The following is a 20,948-nucleotide window of genomic DNA, read 5'->3' as shown; positions in this document are numbered from 1 at the left end:
CTAAAGGAATAAAAACGTTTGAAGATCTAATCCAACTATTTTTACAATAATACTCATACAACATTTGACATTTGTGACTATGATCGAACTTTGCAATACTAAACAGAAAATAGGGGAGCCTCTAATTACTTTCCTCCAGTGTTGGAGAAAGATGTTCTCTAGGTATTCACAACCTATCCCAGATTTCGAGAAAATAGACATATTTGTCAATAACTTGGTCCCAGAACTGAAATATAGCATACAAATGCAAGTACACCCATCATTTAACAAATTGTAGATAATGCCATTAGAATGGAAGATGTGCTCATAAAGAAGGGGGATATCTCACCTTGGAAAGAAACACAACTAGGATCTAGCTCCAAAGAGAAGAACATGTATTGAAAATTTGGCAAAGATAACAACAAGAATGTTGTTAATGACGAAGTAGTAGACACTGTTAAAACTGACTCGCAACCCACGATATTCAACTTGGCTAGTGGTATACAAGCACTCAAATTGTTGAAGCTGCAGCATAAAATCCTCCAAAGAAAACAAAAGAGTGGTTCAAAGAAAAGCCTTGGCTTTCCAAACCTAAGCGTGATTTCACTCCTCTCGAAGAATCATATGAATCCGCTTTCAAAACTCTATTGGCAAACAACCTAACAACGCTACCAGATAACTCCAGACCATATGATCTAGAAATCAAACCAAAATGGTGGAGAGAAAATGAATACTATGACTTCCATCGAAATAAAGGTCATAACGTAAACAATTACATGAAGCTCAAACATGAGATTCAAGATCTCATAGACGCTGGTAAAATCATTGTCGGTAATCACCCGACCAATGCTGTTCACAAAGCATTTAGAGACCCTTTACCTGTTTACGAACAAGGTGATTCATCAAAGACCAAAGGATGTGCCAAAGTAAATTATACTTATACCAGCAATGACAACGTCATCAACATGATTGAGCCTTCCCCATCTGAATATTGTAATGTGATTATAGTCCAAGATAAACCAAATGAATCACAATATGCAAGAGCTCTGACCCGTTCTCAAAGGAAAGTCACTCTCCAAGGAGCTAGTTCTTCCAACCCGGCTCAAGCAACATTGAACTCACCAGTCTCGCCAAACAAACAAAAAGAATCAACCTTGGATAAATTTAGAAGGCTAACTTCAACATTATCCTCTGGATATAGCGTTGTTGAACAATTGAAAAGGACAAATGCTCAAATCTCAATATTTGAATTGCTAAAAATCTCTGCTACTCACAAAGAGATCCTAGACAAAGCATTGCTCAACACTAACATTCCAAAGGATTTAGACATTAATCGGTTTCAGTCTATGGTGGGTCATTTAACCTCACCTCACTATCTGACCTTCTTTGAAGAAGATGACAACTCGCTAAATCATCCACATAACTAGTCATTGCATATTAAAGCCATGATCCATAAACACAAAGTCAAACGTGTTTTGATAGATGGAGGCGCGGGGTTGAATATTTGTACTTACAGTTTGCTTACACAACTAGGATTTTCTAAAAAATGTCATTGATCCCGCCAAGAAAATAACAATTAAAGCCTATGATGAAGAAGAAAGGACCTCTAAAGGTTTGGTATCATTATCAATCAAAGTGGGACCTGTAGAAAGAGATGTCCTTTTTTAGGTACTTGATCTTCCTTTGTCATACAATATCTTACTGGGCAAGCCGTGGATTCATGAGATGAAGGCAGTTCCATCAACATACCATCAATGCTTAAAATTACCCTATAGCGGAGTTGAAGTCAGTATTCCCACTGATACAAATGTCATCTGTAATGCATTGACAAAAGGTGCAGATACTTGTGTGCCTCATAATAGGGCAGCCTTTACAAATGAAAATCCAGAAGCACTGATGAAAGACTTGGAAAAGAAATTGAAAATTACAAATACTGACATGGATGGCTACATGATAGAATCATTTTTTTCATTAGTCTCTCTCCCTCCATCACCAAAATAGTTGGGCAAACCATCAGAGGCTATGAGAACACAAAATTCAACTCTGAATATCATATATGATGGTCTCTTTGTATAGTCTTCTACTTCCTTGGCAGATGAAATAGAAGAAGATGCAGTTCTTAACTGGCTTTTTAAGGAAGATAGTCAAAATGAGGAAGTACGGCACTGTGAGGTTTCTCCAACCCAATATGGTCCTGGTTACAAAATGATTTAGCGTATGGGATATTCAGGTACTGGTCCTCTAGGAAAACATCAGGAAGGTATCATTGAACCAATTCAGATACAAACAAAGTCCATAAATGATAAAGCTAGACTAGGATACACTCCAGGAAAAATATCAGATAAAAAACATGCTTCTAAGACTAAGTGGAAGAAAAAGACACCGCCTTTAACATTACAGGAGGTAAACACTCAAAAAAAACTTCAAGACAACTATGAAACAGAACAAGAGGAACTAGTAATCAAGAGAGAATAAACAATTAGTACTCAAGTTCTGGTGGTATTAGTTACAATACTACAAGAAGTAGAGGTCCCAGAAGATATAAAAGAAGAAGTAGAAAGGTTCAGGGAATTGTTCACACCGCTAAAAATTCTAGTCACATACACTGGTAGACAATAGGTAGAAGATTTAGAGATGGACTCAAATGAGTATGAATGGGGTTCAGATCACCTCTCAGACATATCCACTACAGAAACTCCACAAGAGTCTACTAGTACCACAAATGATGCTCAAGAACTGATGTGCATAAAACTAGAGAAGGAAATACAGGAAATAAGATAAAAGAGACAAGAAAACTATGAAAAAGGACTTAAAGAAGGAAGAATACCAGAAAATTTCTCATCTATGTGCCCCTATGCTAAAACAAAACAAATTAGGTATAGCACTACACAAGAAGAGTTGGAAGCTACAGAACAAGAACCAGTTATCAGTCTGGAAGAAGCTCAATGGAGTAGACGACAACAAATCACATAAACAGTAAGATCATGTCAACAGGTATGTCAAATACAAATGATAAATGAGACAAATATTGAAGGAACGTGCAACATTAAAGATGTTGGTGTTGATACCATACATATGCTCACTAAATCACTTGAAGAAGACTCGGAAACTTAATTTGATGACTCTGACAACAGTCCTATTCAAGACAATATCTACTCAGCATTAAATTTTGAATCATTTGATGCAAACAATGAAAATTTGTCTACTGATCTTATCATTGTCGAACCACGATATGAAGTCCAGTTTGGTGTAGAGAATTATGCTACAAGTATGTCTATTGGATTTGATCAACTAAATATTAACATGAACTTTAATAATCATGATCTGACTCTTCCTGGTCTCGAGACACTTACGAAAGATATCCTTCTAGAACTTGACTTTTTGATCCGTAGTTGTGATGACAATACCGTGAACACTCTTGAACCTGTCCAAAATTTATCCTTACTACATCCACAACTGATTGACTACACATTACAAAACCAGTCAATGAATATACCTACTTTTGCCAATGACTTTACAGTAGCCTATTATCTCAATGCAGTTGAACCTATGGACTCTTCCACTAGTGAACAGAGTGAAAACATGACTGAAGCAGATATCAAGTATCTTAGTTGCAAAAACAAGAAAAATAATAATTAAAGATCTGATGGCGAAAACCACATTGTGGCGGTGTCAGAATCTAAAAAAGAAAAAATAAAGGATGTACCTAAGGGTGAAAACCTCTCTGAGGCGCTTGAAGGTGAGATACTTGATATACTACCAAGTCATTTTCAGGAAAGGTCCTCTATATTGATCGAGCCAACTCAGCCAATGAACATTGGGAGTCAAGAGATACCACACATCATTCATGTAGCTCAATCACTATCAGGAGAAGAATTGAAGGATTTCACTCATCTATTCTTAGAAAAGAAAATAAACTTTGCATGGACGTACTCTGATATGCCAGGCCTGGATATTGATCTTATCATGCACCGTCTTTCTATCACACCAAGAGTTAAACCAGTCAAGCAAAAACTCCGTAAGATGCACCCACATATGGCACTTTTGGTCAAGGCCGAGCTAGAAAAATTGCTAAAAGTTGGATTTATCAGAGCTATAGACTATGCAAAATGGATTTCAAACATAGTATCAGTGTCAAAGGCAGACAAATCTATTAGAGTTTGCACAGACTTCAGAGATCTCAACAAAGCTTGTCCGAAGGACGACTTTGCATTACCAAATACTGATATGATAGTCAACATGACTGCTGGGTATGAGATGTACTCACTAATGGATGGATTCTCCAGATATAATCAGATCAAAATAGCTCTTGGAGATCAAGAAAAGACAATTTTCACCTGTGCATGGGGAACCTTTTGCTGGAATGTCATGCCATTTGGGCTAAAGAACGCAAGAGCAACCTATCCAAGAACAATCACTACTATTTTTCATGACATGATGCACAAGAATATGGAAGATTATGTTGATGACACTTTAGTGAAGACTATGAAGAGATCAACGCATATTCAAGAGCTAGGTTCTATACTAGACAGAATGGAAAAGTTAAAACTCTGGTTAAATCCAAAAAAGTGTGCATTTGGAGTGACATCTGGTAAACTACTTGAATACATCATTTCAAAGAAGGGAATCAAGGTTGATCCTGAGAAGGTCTAAGCCATAATGGAAATGCCGCCTCCAAAGAACATCAGTCAAATGAGAAGTCTACAAGGACATCTCCAATCCATCAGACGATTCATTTCTCAGCTAGTAGACAAAGCTTAACCTTTCACAAAAGTATTGAGGAAAGGAGTAATATACAACTGGGATCACGAATGTGAGTAACATCTTCAACAAATCAAAGAGTACCCGTTGAATCCACCAATATTGATGCCACCAATTCAGGGTAAACCATTGATCTTATACATATTAGCAACTGATTCATCACTAGGGGCACTTCTGGCACAACAGGATGAAAATAAAAAGGAACGAACTATCTATTACATCAGTAGAAAATTGGTGTCTTATGAAATGAACTACATTATAATAGAAAAAGTATGCTTGGTATTAGTCTTTGCATCACAAAAACTGAGACACTACATGTTAGAACATTCAGTTAAGCTAGTGGCTAAAATTGATCCGCTCAAATATCTTCTCAGCAAAGCAACACTTACAGGAAGGTTGATGAAATGGGTCATGATCCTTACAGAGTTTGACATTGAATATGTGGAATGCAAAGCCATAAAAGGAAAGGTAATTGTTGATCAACTTGTTGAAGCTCCACTTGAAGACACAAAACCACTGCATATAGAGTTTCCAGATGAATCAATAATGCATCTTACTCAACAACCATGGAAGATGCTCTTTGATGGGTCTTTTACTCAAAATGGTTCCAGTACTGGAATACTATTTATTACTCCTTAGAAGTACTCAATCCCAAAGTCTTATAAGATTTTGTTCCCTTGTACAAACAACATTGCAGAATATGAAGCTTTGGTAAATGGGATAAAGCTAGCTATTGAATGGAAGGTTGTAGAATTACACATCTATGGAGATTCTCAGCTGATCATAAATCAAATCAATGATACATATCAGACTTGAGATGAGAAACGGATGCCTTATAAGAGAATGGTTGATGATCTTAAGAAGTATTTTGCTTTTGTATCATTCCAACAGATTCCCAGATCCGCAAACAGAGCAGTAGATGCTATGGCCACCTTGGCATCTATACCTAAGTTACAAGAACCCAATTTTTGCTTTGAGTTCCTAGTGGAAGAGTTACATTACCTGGCCTATGATTCTCCCGAGACCCAAATAGTCTGTTCTATTATTGGACATGACTCATCCCGATACAACCACATCTACTCTTTTCTATGAGACCAAATTATCCATGCAAATGTTACTTGTAATGAGAAAAGAAAACTAACCCAAAATGCTTCGCGGTATGTTATCATTGCTAACGATCTATTTAGATGAGGTTTGGAGGGTACATTGCTTAGGTATCTAGAAATTAAAGAATCTAAACGCGCATTATCGGAAGTCCATGAGGGTATTTGTGGATCTCATTCAAATGGTCTTACTTTAGCTCGGAAACTACTACGCACTGGCTACTACTGGCCAGACATGGAGAAAGATGTCATTAAATTTTCTAAACCTGTGAAAAATGTCAGCTACATGGGAACCTCATACATGCTCCGACAAGGGATCTCATACCCTTTACTACACATTGGCCTTTCCAGCAATGGGCCTTTGATCTCATTGGTCAAATATATCCTACTTCATCTAATGGACACAAATTTATCATAACTGCCACTAAGTATTTCACCAAGTGGGTAGAAGCGGTTCCGCTCACCAAAGTAATTGGTAAACAAGTCGCCTTGTTCATCTTAAACTATATCATCTGCAGGTATGGGATACCTTTGTCCATCGTGACTGATAATGGAGGACATTTCAAGAATAAAGACCCATATGAGCTGTATGAGAAATTCAAAATTAAACAACATTGGTCATCAATATATTATCAACAAGGTAATGGACAAGCTGAGGCATCTAACAAAAACCTATTGACTATCTTGCACAAAACAGTGAACAAATCTAGGAAGGATTGGTATCTGCAGCTCAATCATGCATTATGGGCTTACAGAACAAGTATCAGAACACCTATTGGGGCTACACCTTTTTCTTTGGTGTATGGGTCTGAAGCAGTATTACCTATTGAAGTAGAAATACCATCTCTATGAGTTTCTTTCCAAGGTCTTGTTACTGATGAAGACTATAGAATATCTAGATTGCAAGAACTTGAATTGTTGGATGAGCGTTGACAAGTGGCGTTCAATCACCTCAGAGTGTATCAAAAGAGAACGTCTAGATGATATAACAAGAAGGTTAGACAAAGAGAATTTCAGGTTGGTGACCTAGTTCTGAGAGAAAATCCTAAAAATCAGCAGTTTTGAGACAACAAAGGGAAGTTTGAATCCAACTGGCTGGGTTCCTACATCATTACTACAGTATTCGGCTGTGGTGCCTATCAACTCTCAAACTCGGAAGGAGAACTGCTCCATGAACTGATTAACACCATCCACTTGACGAAATTCTTCACTTAGCATTCTCTGCTCCAACAACCTGTACAACTAAAAAAGTCCTAGAAAAAAATTTAAAAAATCATAAAAAGTCCTGAAAAAATAAAAAATAAAAATAAAAAAGAAAAAAAAATATATAAAGAGAGAAAATGCCCTGGTAAACAGACACCTTGGTAAAAAAATGAATCTTTGCCAAGCAGGTGAAAACCTGGCAAACAGGTGCCTCTTGTACTCAAGCGATCCATCTATCAACGCAACGTTGGCATTCTCGCTTTCCTGCATCTTTGTTTTCGCTTGTACATATTTTATAGTCACTTTCGTGACATCCTACTTCGTTGGAACCCTCATGACTTGAAACTGATCAATGTCCTAGTCTTAGGTTAATCGACAGAGCACATTACATGTCCTAAGTAGTATCAACCAAGTCATCTTTCCGTCAGTGAAACCTGGTCTTCCACTCCGAGTCAGTCACCTGTCTCCTGACTACTGAAGAGTTTTATCATTGAGTTAACAAGCAAAACAACATAATGGAAAACAATCACTAAACAGTTTGAGCTATGCATGAAAATTTTCTTTGTGTGTTGTCTTTTATATTGGTTTTTTATTATTATCCCTCTGAGTAACTCGAGAAAGTCTATCGTGACTAAGAGGAGCGAGGATTGGGGGCATAATATTTTCTTTGTTTTTTGCTTGTAGGAATGATCCCAATGATCTGGAAACATAAAATTAGCTAGTTGTCTGTGATAAGAGCCTTCACATCAAGGTGAAATTGCTACACATACCTCGACTCCGCTTATTTGAATGCTACAAGGAGGTCCATATCATTTCTTTGTTTCTTTTGAGGAAATTTCTTTATGATGCAATTCGGGTCCCTGGGAAATCTGTCCAAGGATATGAATGAAAAAAGGGTCATTGCAGACAAGATAATTATAATTGCACATTGAGAAAGAAAAGAACTCTAATCTGCCTATTATGTTCGTTATGCTCGGTGATGAATCTTAAGCATTTTAAATTTAGTGACTAGGTTTAGGTTGCATTTTGCATATCATTTTACATTTCATTATGTATTTTGTGAATCTAGAGTGATTTTGGTGTGATAATAATGATCTCTTAATTTTATGAGAGCTGGAAGCATCATCATTTCTTCGCTAAGTGGTCTATTTTTCATCATTTCTCCGATCGAGTACTTGTGTTTTGAGATGTCAATTGCATACATAAACATCTTATATAGATTCATACATTTCATATTATTCATTCGCATTCATCTCATTGCATAAAAAAATGAAAAATTTGCATTACTCATTACTCATTCACATTCATTTATTTGCATACGAAAACAAACAAAAATAGACATCCATCATCAATTTACATTACATATATCCATATTGAAAGAAATGCATACATATAGAATAAAGCATATAGAAACCATCTCATAAAAGAATCAACACAAGTACGATGAAGTCAAATCGATCTCGTATATATATATATATATATATATATCATATAAAGTCTTAGAGTACAAAGTAATGTCAAATGACATATACAAACTCTCATTGGAGCAAGAATCGTATAGGCTACAAAAAATGGTTATGTCTACAAAAAAAATTAGAGTTACAAAAAGAATATCTAGCTCTCAGTCTCTCCCTCATCGCTTGGTGGAGGAGGTGGAGCCTACTGACCGGGATCTTGACGAGGTGCCCGAGCTCCCTCCGATCGTGCCATGTATTGCGAGTAGGGGACAACCTGTTGTGCAACTAGAACTGCTATGTTGTATGCTGCAATATAGTATGTTGCCCTACTTGTCTGGTGAAGGACCTCTTGCCGCAAAGCCCCTGTCTCTACCCTCCTCTCTGCACTCATCTCTGCGACCTGACGATCGCGCTCAGCCCTAAGCTCTGCTAGCTGTCGGTCTAGGTTCGCTAGTTGAGTCTGAGCCACTGTCAACTGTGACTGTAGCTTCGCAAGATGTGCTTTCATAGACCGTCCCACATCAGTCCCCTGCTCTCTCGCAGGCTTTCCACCCGCATCTCCACCTCCAGCTCCACCTTTCTCCTACCTCTACTGCCGAACCTGTCTCGGCGCTGCTCTCTCCTCCTTAGCTCTACCCAACCTCACACCTATCCTTGCAAGGGATCCACCCTCACCCCTCTGTTGTCTAACCCCGACTGGAACCCTGCTGCTACAAGCACCAAGATCACCACCTGCCCGCCTCAGAGCCTCGACTCTTTGTCCCTGTCCTTGTCCTTGTGCCGAGGCATCATCCTCAATCTCCTCAATGCAAGGAGCCTGCTTTGCTCGATCTGTCAACCTAGGGAATGGATGCTGCTTTTGGAACCAATCCCTGTATGGGGGCAATACCCCCGCATCCACAACATCATCCATATAGTCCCATCGAAGTCGTTGTAAACTAGTCAGCTCCTGCATACTCAAGGCATAAGATAACCTCCGTGACCATCCCGCCTCTCCTCATCAGCATAACACACATACGCTATGAACTCCTGCGCGATCCCTTGAGGCTTGCCATACTGCCTCATCACTCGAGAAACTAAAAATCGCTCTACTATAGTCTGTGATCTGCCAATAAGTGGGCACATAACAAAAATATCCCTAACAAAAATATCCCTACGTACCAGTCGCTAGTCATCCCATGGCTCTAGGCCCCTATAAGGTCTCCATTTAACAACTATCAAATCATCTAGCTGTCATCGCCAAAAATCGGTCTTGCCTAGATGGGGCTGCGTAGTATAACCTGCATACTTATATACAATCGGCTACCCAAGCTCTCTGCTGTCATCTACAATTGGCCGACAAAATGGGAGGTGTTCCCAAGCCCAGACCTGTAAAATCAAAACTCCAGCAGCCGTGCTCTTGCCCTCCCTGTACACAACCTCATGCATCTCACGATACATGTAGGCTAATATGCAAGAACCCCAACCAAGCCTCTGAGGGGTCTCCATCAATCTCTCCAGCATCCTGCCCCTGCCATACTAGAATCCCTGTTGTCCTCTATCTGGCATCAAAAAATAGTAGATAAAGCCTGCTAGAACACATGCCAAAGGAAACTCCTCACTATACCTACTCATCATGACGTCCCAACTGATGGAATGTGTCAAAATATCCAGATTCCTGAAGACATGCCTGACTATCTGTAATCCAGGTAACAGTGTTGCATTGTAATCTACCTTATACCCAGCAAAAGGGATACAAAGGATCCTATATACATCCTCGGGAGTGATAGTCATCTCCCCCACTAGCAAATGAAAGGTATTATGCTCTGAATGAAATTGCTCAACCAATGCTGTGAGCATTCCGTGATTCACACAGATGTCTGGTAAACCAAAAAGGTGTGTCAAGCCGCACAAATCAATATGTGCATGCTCAACCTCTGAAAGCTGTCGAACTAAAGTCATGGTAGGTGGATAAATGCATCTATAAAGCACATGAGGTAATCGAACCTGCAAAAATCAAACAACGAAGCATCATAACACATTCCAAATAAGCCAACAAGAGAAATAAAACATCACACAAATCCAATTACGTCAATTGCAAAATCAAAAATTTAAGTTTAGACATTAAAAAATGCTCACTGTTTCCTGAACGACAAAACACAAAAGGGCAGTAACTCGTACGAGTCAGGATTGGGCCTCGTACGACAAAAGAACCCTATACGATAAAAGATTGGACTTCGGACGACAAAATGGTCTTTCATGAATATCGTCGTATGATATAAGGGTGGGGTTAGAACGACAAATCTAATGGCCTAAAACAATAAAACAAACTTCAACAGTTTGTCGTATGAGATAGAATCCTGTCTCACACGAGAAAACGAAAAGGGCCGACTTCAAACATGTTAAAATTTGAAAAATGAACAAAAAAATTCAAAATTGAGAACATAAAGAGGCTTAAGATTGACCACTTACCGCTGGCTCATAGTGTCGAGGTCGATTATGTCATCTCTGGTGCTCGAATCGATGATCACGAGTAGGGACCACCATTTTCTTCGCAGAAGGCTTTTTGAATTTTCAAACTTGGAGGGTTAAAATGAATTGAAAATGACACTTTTACCCCTTATATAGCCAAAACCCTAATTTTTCAACTTGCTTCGGTGGACATGAAAATTGTACCCTTAGCTAGTTTTCCTGTTCTGATTCCATTTTCAAGATCAAAATCAAAATTTGAGATCATTTTGCTAGTCAATTTCACAAAATTTGGACCATTTAGTGCTTTTTCATCAAATGCTCATTCTTTCTTCCAATTGTGCTCAACTTCTCATGAATCAACGCTGAATCTCAATTCAATTTTCTTTCTTCCAATTGCGCTCAATTTCTTATGAATCATCACCAAATTTTCAAATATTCCTCTAAATCATTTGTGCTCAAATCATTATCATTGTTGAAAATTGCTTATAATCGTGTACCTTTGTTATCTTTCGATTTCTCTCCCAAGGGGACATACTCGTGACCTTATGACCTCACATCTTCAAAGTCGAGAATTTTTTTCAAATCTTCATCAAAAGTCGAGCAAAAATCTTTTCAACTAAAGAAAATCAATCAAACCTTATTGCTAAGGGGCATCTCACCTTTATTGCTTCACATCAAGTTGAGATCTCTCGATCATCGGAATCGAATCAATCGCTAGGGGCATATCAGTTTCATCGCTTCATATCAAGCTAATATTTGTCTTCATCTAAATTAATCTCTTAACGTTAATGAGTTTCATTGCTTTACATCAAGCTGATTATTCATTTAAACTCAATCAAAAGTTTAAAGGGTATCTTTGATCACATGCTCAATCTAAGCAGTTTTCAGTTTCATCGCATCGAATCAGGCTAGACAATTTATTTTTCACTCATCGTATCTTGATCAATCGAGTTCAAGATCGATTTTATCTTTGCTCGCTGTGTCTAGTTCAATCAAGTTCTAGATCAGTAAGATCCGCTTCTTGATCAATCAAGTTCAAGTTCGGTATCTTTGCTTTCTCTATCATTCCTCAGTTCAATCAAGTTCGGGATCGGTATCGCTTTAATCAGACTGCATTCAGCTTCATCGCTTCGAATCAAGCTAAACATCTTGCTTCTCATCTAGTTCGTGATCAATCAAGTTCAGAACTGGCATCTCCTAGACATCACATATTATTTGAACCAACGCGTTGCTCGCACATTAATTCCAAGAGGGGCAAATGTAATACCCTAAAAATGGTCATCTAAACCATGGGCCCCTAATCTCGACAACCTCACCGAGGTCCTAACCAAAAGCAATTAAATCAACTTTGAGCACATTATTAATTCTTCAATCATCAAATGTCACATGGCAAGTTAATTACTCAATATTAATTAAATATTTATTTAATTAATTGAAATATTCCAAGAATATCATTTTGATCAATTATCCTATTTTAATTTATTAAATATCCTAGCATATTTAATTAATTAATAAATTTGTCATTTAATCATGCAAAAAAAGAATTAATTTATTACAAAAGAAGAATTAATTACAAAGCAAGAGTTGAATTGAAAATAAAATAAAAGAATTGAATTGAAAGAGAAATCAAACTTGAGATATTATTTCTTTTTCTAAATTGAGAACTTGAAATCAGACAAGCAATTAATTGAATTATTGAATTATTCTCTAGAATTGAAACTCAAAGCTTTTCAGAAAAAGAAGTTCAGTTGCATTGAAAAGACTCTTTTCTTGAATAAATCAAAGAATTATCTATTTTTATCACAAATGCATGGAATTAATTTAATGTTATTTGCAATGCAACTTGAACTTCTTATCTAAGTGCATTTCAATTAAACTATAATTGGAGTCTATCTCAAGGTTAACTGAACCTGATTTCTCAATTATTTTCAATTAATCCTAAATTGAGCTTTTTCATCATATCTCTTGTAATTCTCTATAAATTCAGCCTTCAGCTCTCATTCAATTCACCCTAGAGATTTTTGAGAACACGCTTGGAGATTATTATTACGCTGATTTTTGCTCTGGAGTCATTGAATATATTGTGTTTTTTTAGATTATTTGCATCCATATTTAGTTTATTGATATTGCTTGAATCCATATTGCTTGAATTATTCATCCATCTTGCATCCATTTTAGCTTAATATCATGCTCATATAGATTAAATCCTTCATCTTGGTGTAGTCTAGTCACTGGTATTGCTTGTAAAAATTTGATAGCAATCTTATACTCGCATCTTTTAGAAGGCAATTGGTCGATTTGTTATGGTTTTATTATTCATGCTTATATCTGTCTAACTATGGTTTTATTATTCATGCTTATATCTGTCTAACCATACATGTAATGACTTAATTGAAGTGTTGTGTCTTGCAGATACAAATTCTTATTCCACTTTTCACACACACATTGTGTCTTGCAGATACAGATTGTGTAATGGTTTGATTGCTCCATGATCGTCAAACAACGTTCCTCCCCTTATGAAGAAACAAAACCAAAGGTATATCCATGAAGTCTCCCCAATCATGAAGGGAAGAGGTAGGAAAAAAAATCATGATGAATGGAGTCTCTGAAAAATTCTCAAGTGTCACCATGTTGATGCTGAAAGTTGCCCCCTCCAAATGTGGCGTACTGTTCCACACTGCCGAAAAAGGCACTACAAGATCTAGTGGAGATGAATGTAGAACAAGATCCAAAGACTCATATGTCTCCTATAAGGATGAAGAGACCTCCTCCAAATTTTGTAAATAAGTATCCACAATCATATCAACCTCGAAAGAATGATCATGTAAAGAATGAACAAGAGGGTCAAAGTGTTCCCTCACAACAATCGAAGAAGAATCATCTTCATCTAAGAGAAGATGAATATCATCAATGATGTCTCCCAAATCTACAAAGTAAGACTCTACAAACAAACCCGCAATGTCTATCAAGTAGTCATCCCAATGAACTGAAGCTAGAAGACAAGGAATATCCTGTTGCACTGAATCACAAGAAAGAAAAACTATTGCAATATCTGCATCATCATGTGCAATAGTTGATGTGATATCATTAGGAGGAGATGAAATACAAGGCTAAAGATCGGATCCACGTGAAAATCCCCAAGTTCAAGTACCCAAAGTTCTCAATATCTGAACCATCAATATATGAAGAATCAACCTCATCAATAGGACCAAAATGTGAAAAGGAGTACAACTGAGATGCATGATCAACCACCCCAATTGCAATGATATCTCTACTCTCCAAGTCTCTAATGATAACTGAATCATGTGTGAACTCCACAATTTTCCTTGTTGCCCCATGAGTGATCTGATAGATGGAAAGAAGATCATTTGTCCAATGGGATACACACAACACATCATTGAAGGAGTTATCCCCAATGGCAATAGCTCCTTTCCCGATCACATCCATGTATGTATGATTTCCCAACAAAATATGTGGCATGTGGCAAGTCTCAAATGAAGAGAACATAGACTACCAAGATGCCATATGATGAGAAGGCCCTGAATCTAGAAACCATCTCCCTCAATCATGACTTGTAGTAGCACAAAGAGCTTGGCCCTTTCCTTTTGAATCAAAAGTATGATCCTTCCCTTTATCCTTTCTTTGGAAGAAGTTGAAGTAGACATTCGAGAAGGCAAACCAATTTTATTCTTCTCAAGAAGATGTTTCAATTCATCAATATCCTTCTTGTAACAACGTTGTTCATCATGTCTTGACTTCTTGCAATATGCACAAAAAAGATTGTCCTTATATGATTTCCTCTTAAGTGAGGATTTAGAATCACCCTGTTGTGGAGAGGATGATTGTGCTCCATCTTGTCGTGGCTTTGGCTTAGGTTGCTTTTGGTTCTTGCCTTTTCCTAGATTGCTTTGATTCCATTTATTAACCACCAAAGCTTGTGACTTTGAAGATTTGAGAATCCCCATCTTGGTCAACATATATTGCTCAAGAATCAACATCTCTATGAATGCATCAAAGGATGGTGGAGTGTATGAGGCACCTTGAGCCAACCAATGTGTGTGAAAGCTAGAAACAAAGGTTGCATACTTGGATGGAAGCTTGTCCAACAAGTTGTAAACTAATTGAACATCCTTTTTGTCAATGCCACAATCCTTAATCTTTTCTCTTAGCTCATTTGCTTTCATGACATAATCTTGGATTGTATCAAAATCCTCAGGATCCAACTTTGTGAGTTCACCATAAATCTTATAGCCATTAATCTCATCAACTCAATCATACAATTTAGCATAAATATCCCAAGCCTCTTTAACTGCAGTATATTTCTCAATGTGAAAAATTGGGTCATTTAATACATACTTTCTCAAGGTTCCGAGTGTGATACAATTTTTAGTGAGCCATTCAACTTGAGAAATAGGATCAATCTTAGGATCAGGTGGTGTTGTAATTGTTCCATTTACATAATTAATGAGTCCTTTTTCCATTAACTTACTCCATGCTTTAATTTTTCATGGTGCATACTTATGTGGGGTTAAAAGTGGTAATTTAGGAGAACTCATAGCACCAAAATTTTAAAAAACACAAGATATAAAGAGGCACAATCACACAAGACACCCCCCCAAATTACTCAATCAAAGACACCCCTGCCCTCTCCCTCCTCCACCCCCCAAAATAATGATTTGACACTTTATACTTAGTGCAATTACAATGGGCCACTTGTAAGGAAGGGCAACGTGGACTTTTGATTTCAACTATACAATTGTCTTAAATAGGCTATAAGAGACTCCAACAAATATTGCAAGAGATCCAAGAAAAATACAAGTACCAAATAGGTCAAAAATCACAAAATACTGAAAGTAAAATTTCTACTCAAAATGGTGAAAAACAGATAGCACCACGTGAAAGTAGATGAAAAATTATGCACTTCAAAAAAAAAACCTGAAAAGGAGGTAGTATGAGCCCAAACGAAGCCTTTGAAGTTGCAAAATTGAGGATTCGACAAGTATAGTCATGAAAAACATAAAATTGTGAAAAATTTGTCCACCAAAATTTAAAAAATCCACCACCACTACGAAGAGCGTGAAAAATTAGCCCAAATAAATTTAAAAAAAGCACAAAAAAAGGAGCTAAAATGAGCAAGTTATGTGTCTCCAAAGTTGGCCTTCAAAATAAAAAATCTCATTGAAAAGGGGGTTCAAATTTTTTTAAAATGGGTTGACGCAGTGTTGACATCAGCAAAACACTATGTTAAATTTGGTAGTCGTATGACCATCACAAAACCATTATACCCCTTGCATGATGTATGAACAATGACATCATTTGTACATCTAGAGAAAAGTATTGAGAATTTGGTTAAGATCAATGACATCCTGATGTGGAGATATGTTATTGAGTGGTCACGGTGTGGAGGAAAATTGAAAGGAGGAAGAAAAAATTGAAGCCTAGATCGACATATCCAAAAGTTGAAGCCCAAACAACACGTGAACCATTTGACCGAATACCTCAAAGTAGTGTTATCTTAAGGAATGAAGAGAAGTGATCACAGAATGCGAACAAAATAGATTTTGCAAGCAAGCTCTCAAGGTCTTTGAATTAATGAAGCACTCTAAAACATATCCTAACATTGCAAATCTTATTTGCATTCTCGTGCAATGTAGGCATACATAATGGATTTGTTAAAAAGGGTTCAGTAAATTTCAACCAAATGCAAATGATAAGCCATCACCAAACTAGGAGCTTTGGAATAGAGATGAGCGTCCACAAAGCAAAATAGAAGAGGGATTTTTGTCAAATACTTCAGTAGATATGCATGCAAAATGGGGAAGTATAAGTAAACAATTGGATTGATTAACAAGATGGCACAAATAAATTTGGTCTCATGATAACTTTCGAATGCACAGACTTTTCTACAAATTCTACAAACTTTTCTAATGCACGTGCCAGATGAGAACTTTGGAATGAAATATGAATATCTATCAAAGTTGGAGAAGCATAGACATCACATAAAAAATATTTGAAAAAACACTTCAAAGAAATGTGATTTTATTGGACACTACTACTAATTTTCATGAGTGAAACCAATCGTTGATTGGGAAATACGATGTGATTTTGGGTTTTATGGGATAAATTTTTTGTAAATATGTGTATGTTCGCATTTGGTGTAGTTGCTATGGATTTTGTATTCAATCTTCACAAAGTGTATCCAAGACAAGGTGGCAATGTACGATTGAATTGGTCAGATTTTATAGGAGCCTTACATGCTCACAAGAATACTTTATTCAAGGAAAGAGTTTCTTAGAAAATGCAATCAAAATGCATGAATCGTGGATTGAAAGAAGACATAATGGATGTTCCAATAGAACCAAAATTTTATCCTTTCTTTAAAATCACGGGTTTTCAATTACCTTTGCGTAAAAGTGACTTGTCACATATTTGTGATAAAGTTATTAAATAAGCTTTATTTGTGCAGAAGTAGATAAAAGTCAAACTAAAATGAAGCTTATTTTTATTTTCTCAAATTTGCAAAGGTAGTTACTAGGAAATTAGAAAATAGTTACAAATTAGTTATCAAGAAAAGGCTTATAAATATTGGGTTATTTGTAATGTAAAGGGGGACTTTTACAGAGGGAAAAACTCTACAGAATTTTGTAGAGAAACTATATGAGAACTTTTGATGTTCATACCTTTGTACTTAGGGGTTTTTGAACTTGTAAATTTTCAAAAGAATAATGAAGAATACATTTAGTTCGTATGTCTTGAATGTATTCATGAGTTATTGTTACTAATTTCTCATATGTTCATTTAGTAATCCCTTTATGCATTGGTGGAATCTACTGGTTTCCATTTCAATGATCTATGTTATTGATTTAATGAAACACATCATTTCCTGGTATCTTGACTTGCATGTGCTAGTACAACCCGTCTCTTTGTATGTTGAGATTTATTATACTTCTTTCATCTTCCTTGCATGACTAAACCTATTTCCTTATACTCCCTTTTGTAATTGTTATCATTTATGGAATCCTACCTGGTATTCGTATGTCTTCTAGTAGGGTTTATATTTTTCATCCTCTTTTAGTTTTATATTTTCTCCTTTATGTACTTTAAGGTTAAATTACACAAAAATCTTAAAAACCCTTATCATACAAGGGAGTTGTCTCTCTCAAACGCAAAGGAATATTTTGGTTTGATTGCAATCTCTCCAACTGTTGGAACGTTTGTCACTGCACTTCGGACAAACAGGGTCAGTTTTAGAGAAAAAATCGCGGTGACAAATTTGTTTACCAACACAAAGCCACTCCTTAATCAAGAAACCAAACAATTAACTGGCCAGCTTATTTCCAATCCATTCTATACTTAACTGACCACACACCCATCTTATTTCTACCCTATCTATCTGATGGAAACTACAAACATACCCATCTATGCTAATTCTATATTAACACAATGCTCTACCAAAACTAGGATTTCACAAGAACTGTGTAATTGTCTAAAAAATCGGCCAATTGTATGTACCTAATTTTGAGAAAGCAATACATGTTTTATATTTTAAATAGACCATAAAACAAACACATCATAATATCTAATTCTAGTTGTGTTTGAAACAATCGGACCCAACATGAAATTTTTATATTTTATGTTGATTATTTATGCTGGAAGGACTCCTTAGCGATCACCCCTTTAAAATTTTACTCCAACTCATATATCCTAACTTTAAAATGCATGATTGTTGATAGAGACATAAATCCACATGGTTGTTGAGGACTTTCAAATCAATTTATTATGCACAACATTGATGATTCTATGAATGAGGAATACAATTAAACAAAGAGAAGCAATAGAGGAAAGAGGGACAAATCAAGAGGAGGTAGAAATATTGGAGGATAATAGAAAGGGCAGGAACAAAATAATAATAATTAAAAACAACAATCATCTGACTACCAGAAACACCAGAAGTAGACTAGGGGATGTGGGGGCTCAACACACGTCACCTGGAAGATATTCAAATGCAAAGAAGAGGACCATGGAAACCAGTAAGAATCTAGCAAATGGTACTCAAAGAACCATCTTTGAAGAAGGTATCTCCAAAAAATCATGAAGATTATATCCTGGAATATTCGAGGATTGAATAATCCTCATAAACAAGAATTAATAAAAAGTATAAGTAGAGACAAAAATCTGGATGGTATTATGATTCAGGAAACTAAAATGTCAAGGGAGAAGGTCGAATATCTGAAAATTTTTAGTAATGGGGGAGTTAGTGGTGGTAGTTCTGAAGGGGCATCTAGGGGTATAACTACTTTTTGGAATAATAATGAGGTTAAGGGAGAGGTGTTGATTCAAAATAACAATATGGCTTGTATTAGATTTAAGCATTTGAAAGATGGTACTTCTTGGGTCTTGACTAATATGTATGCCCCTAACACCAAAGCTGGTAGAAGTGTTTTCTGGAAAAATCTATCCTCAATTAGAAGTAAGTTTGTTGAAGATAGCTGGATTATCATGAGGGATTCCAATACCCCTCTGAGAGAAAATGAGAAGGGAGGGAGCCAAACCAATTTGTATAGCAGATTGGACTTGATGGAGTTCATTATTAACCATGCTCTCCATGATCTGGACTTGCAAGGGGTTAAATGCACATGGACCAACAGAAGGAGTGGTGAAGACTTAATTCAGGTTAGGCTTGATAGAGCTTTAATCTCTCACGATTGGTTTAATTTCTACTTTTATTCTTTATCCGCTCATATCAGGGCCGGGTCAGATCATTATCCTATATCTTTTAATGCTGATCCCAAACAGGGAAAAAGACATTTCCCTTATAGATTTGAAAGAATGTGGACCAAACACCTGGACCTTGAAAGCAAAATCAAGGACTGGTGGGAGGTTAAAGTTGAAGGAAATGCTATGTATAAGGTGGTCAAAAAGTTGAAGTTTGTGAAAGACAAGGTTAAAAGATGGAATAAGGACTCTTTTGGGAACAATTTTGTCTCCAAAGCTGCCATTCTCTTAGATCTGAAAGATGTCCAAGATGAGATTCAGAATAATGGCTACAACATTGTCTCTAGAAAAGCTGAAGATGAGATTCTTATGAAATATCATGATATCATAGCCAAAGAAGAAACTTTCTGGAGACAGAGATCAAGAAATATATGACTGAAGGAGGGGGATAAAAACACCAAATACTTTCACATGTCCACTTTGAAACACAAGGCTATCAACAAGATTTCTCAGCTCAAAGTGAATGGCAGAATTATTGATGATGAAGATTCTATGAGGAAAGCTGCTCTGGAGTTCTTTTCCAATCTTTTGACTAAGGATCGGAACCTAGACCTTCAGGCTCAAAGGGATCTTTTAAATTGCATCCCTTCTATCTTGGATGCTGACCAAAACTTCTATATTACTGCTATCCCAACTAATGATGAGATTTTGAAAGTTGTCAACTCTTTTGAAGGTAATAAGGCCCTAGGCCTGGATGGCTTCCCTATGTTCTTTTTCCAAATGTATTGGCATATTGTTGGAAGGTATGTTTCCAGTGCTGTGAAAGAATTCTTTGATGCTAGGAGAATTTTGAAAGAATTGAATGGTACTTTCATTGCTCTTATTCCTAAGAAGATGGGAGCTGACTCCATGGATATTTTTAGACCTATCAGCCTTTTCAACTCTTTGTACAAGATTATCTCTAAAGTCTTGACTTCTAGAATTTTGACTTTGCTCCCCTCGATCGTATCTCCTCAGCAAAGTGGGTTTGTCCCTGGGAGGCAAATTTTGGACTCAATTATCACGGTCCATGAGAACATACATTCTCTTTCTAGGGCTAAAAAAGAAGGTTTTCTTCTGAAGCTTGACTTATCTAAAGCCTATGATAGAGTTGATTGGGGCTTTATGCAGACTGTTCTTTCAACCTTTGGTTTTTGTTCAAGAAGCATCAATCTTATCATGCAATTGGTTTCCTCTGCTTCTTTTTCTATGTTGGTCAATGGGTCGCCCTCCCCCTTTT

This window comes from Cryptomeria japonica, chromosome 1 (assembly GCF_030272615.1).
Source record: "Cryptomeria japonica chromosome 1, Sugi_1.0, whole genome shotgun sequence".
Classification (NCBI taxonomy): Eukaryota; Viridiplantae; Streptophyta; class Pinopsida; order Cupressales; family Cupressaceae; genus Cryptomeria; species Cryptomeria japonica.
Note: the sequence above shows the minus strand (reverse complement) of the source record.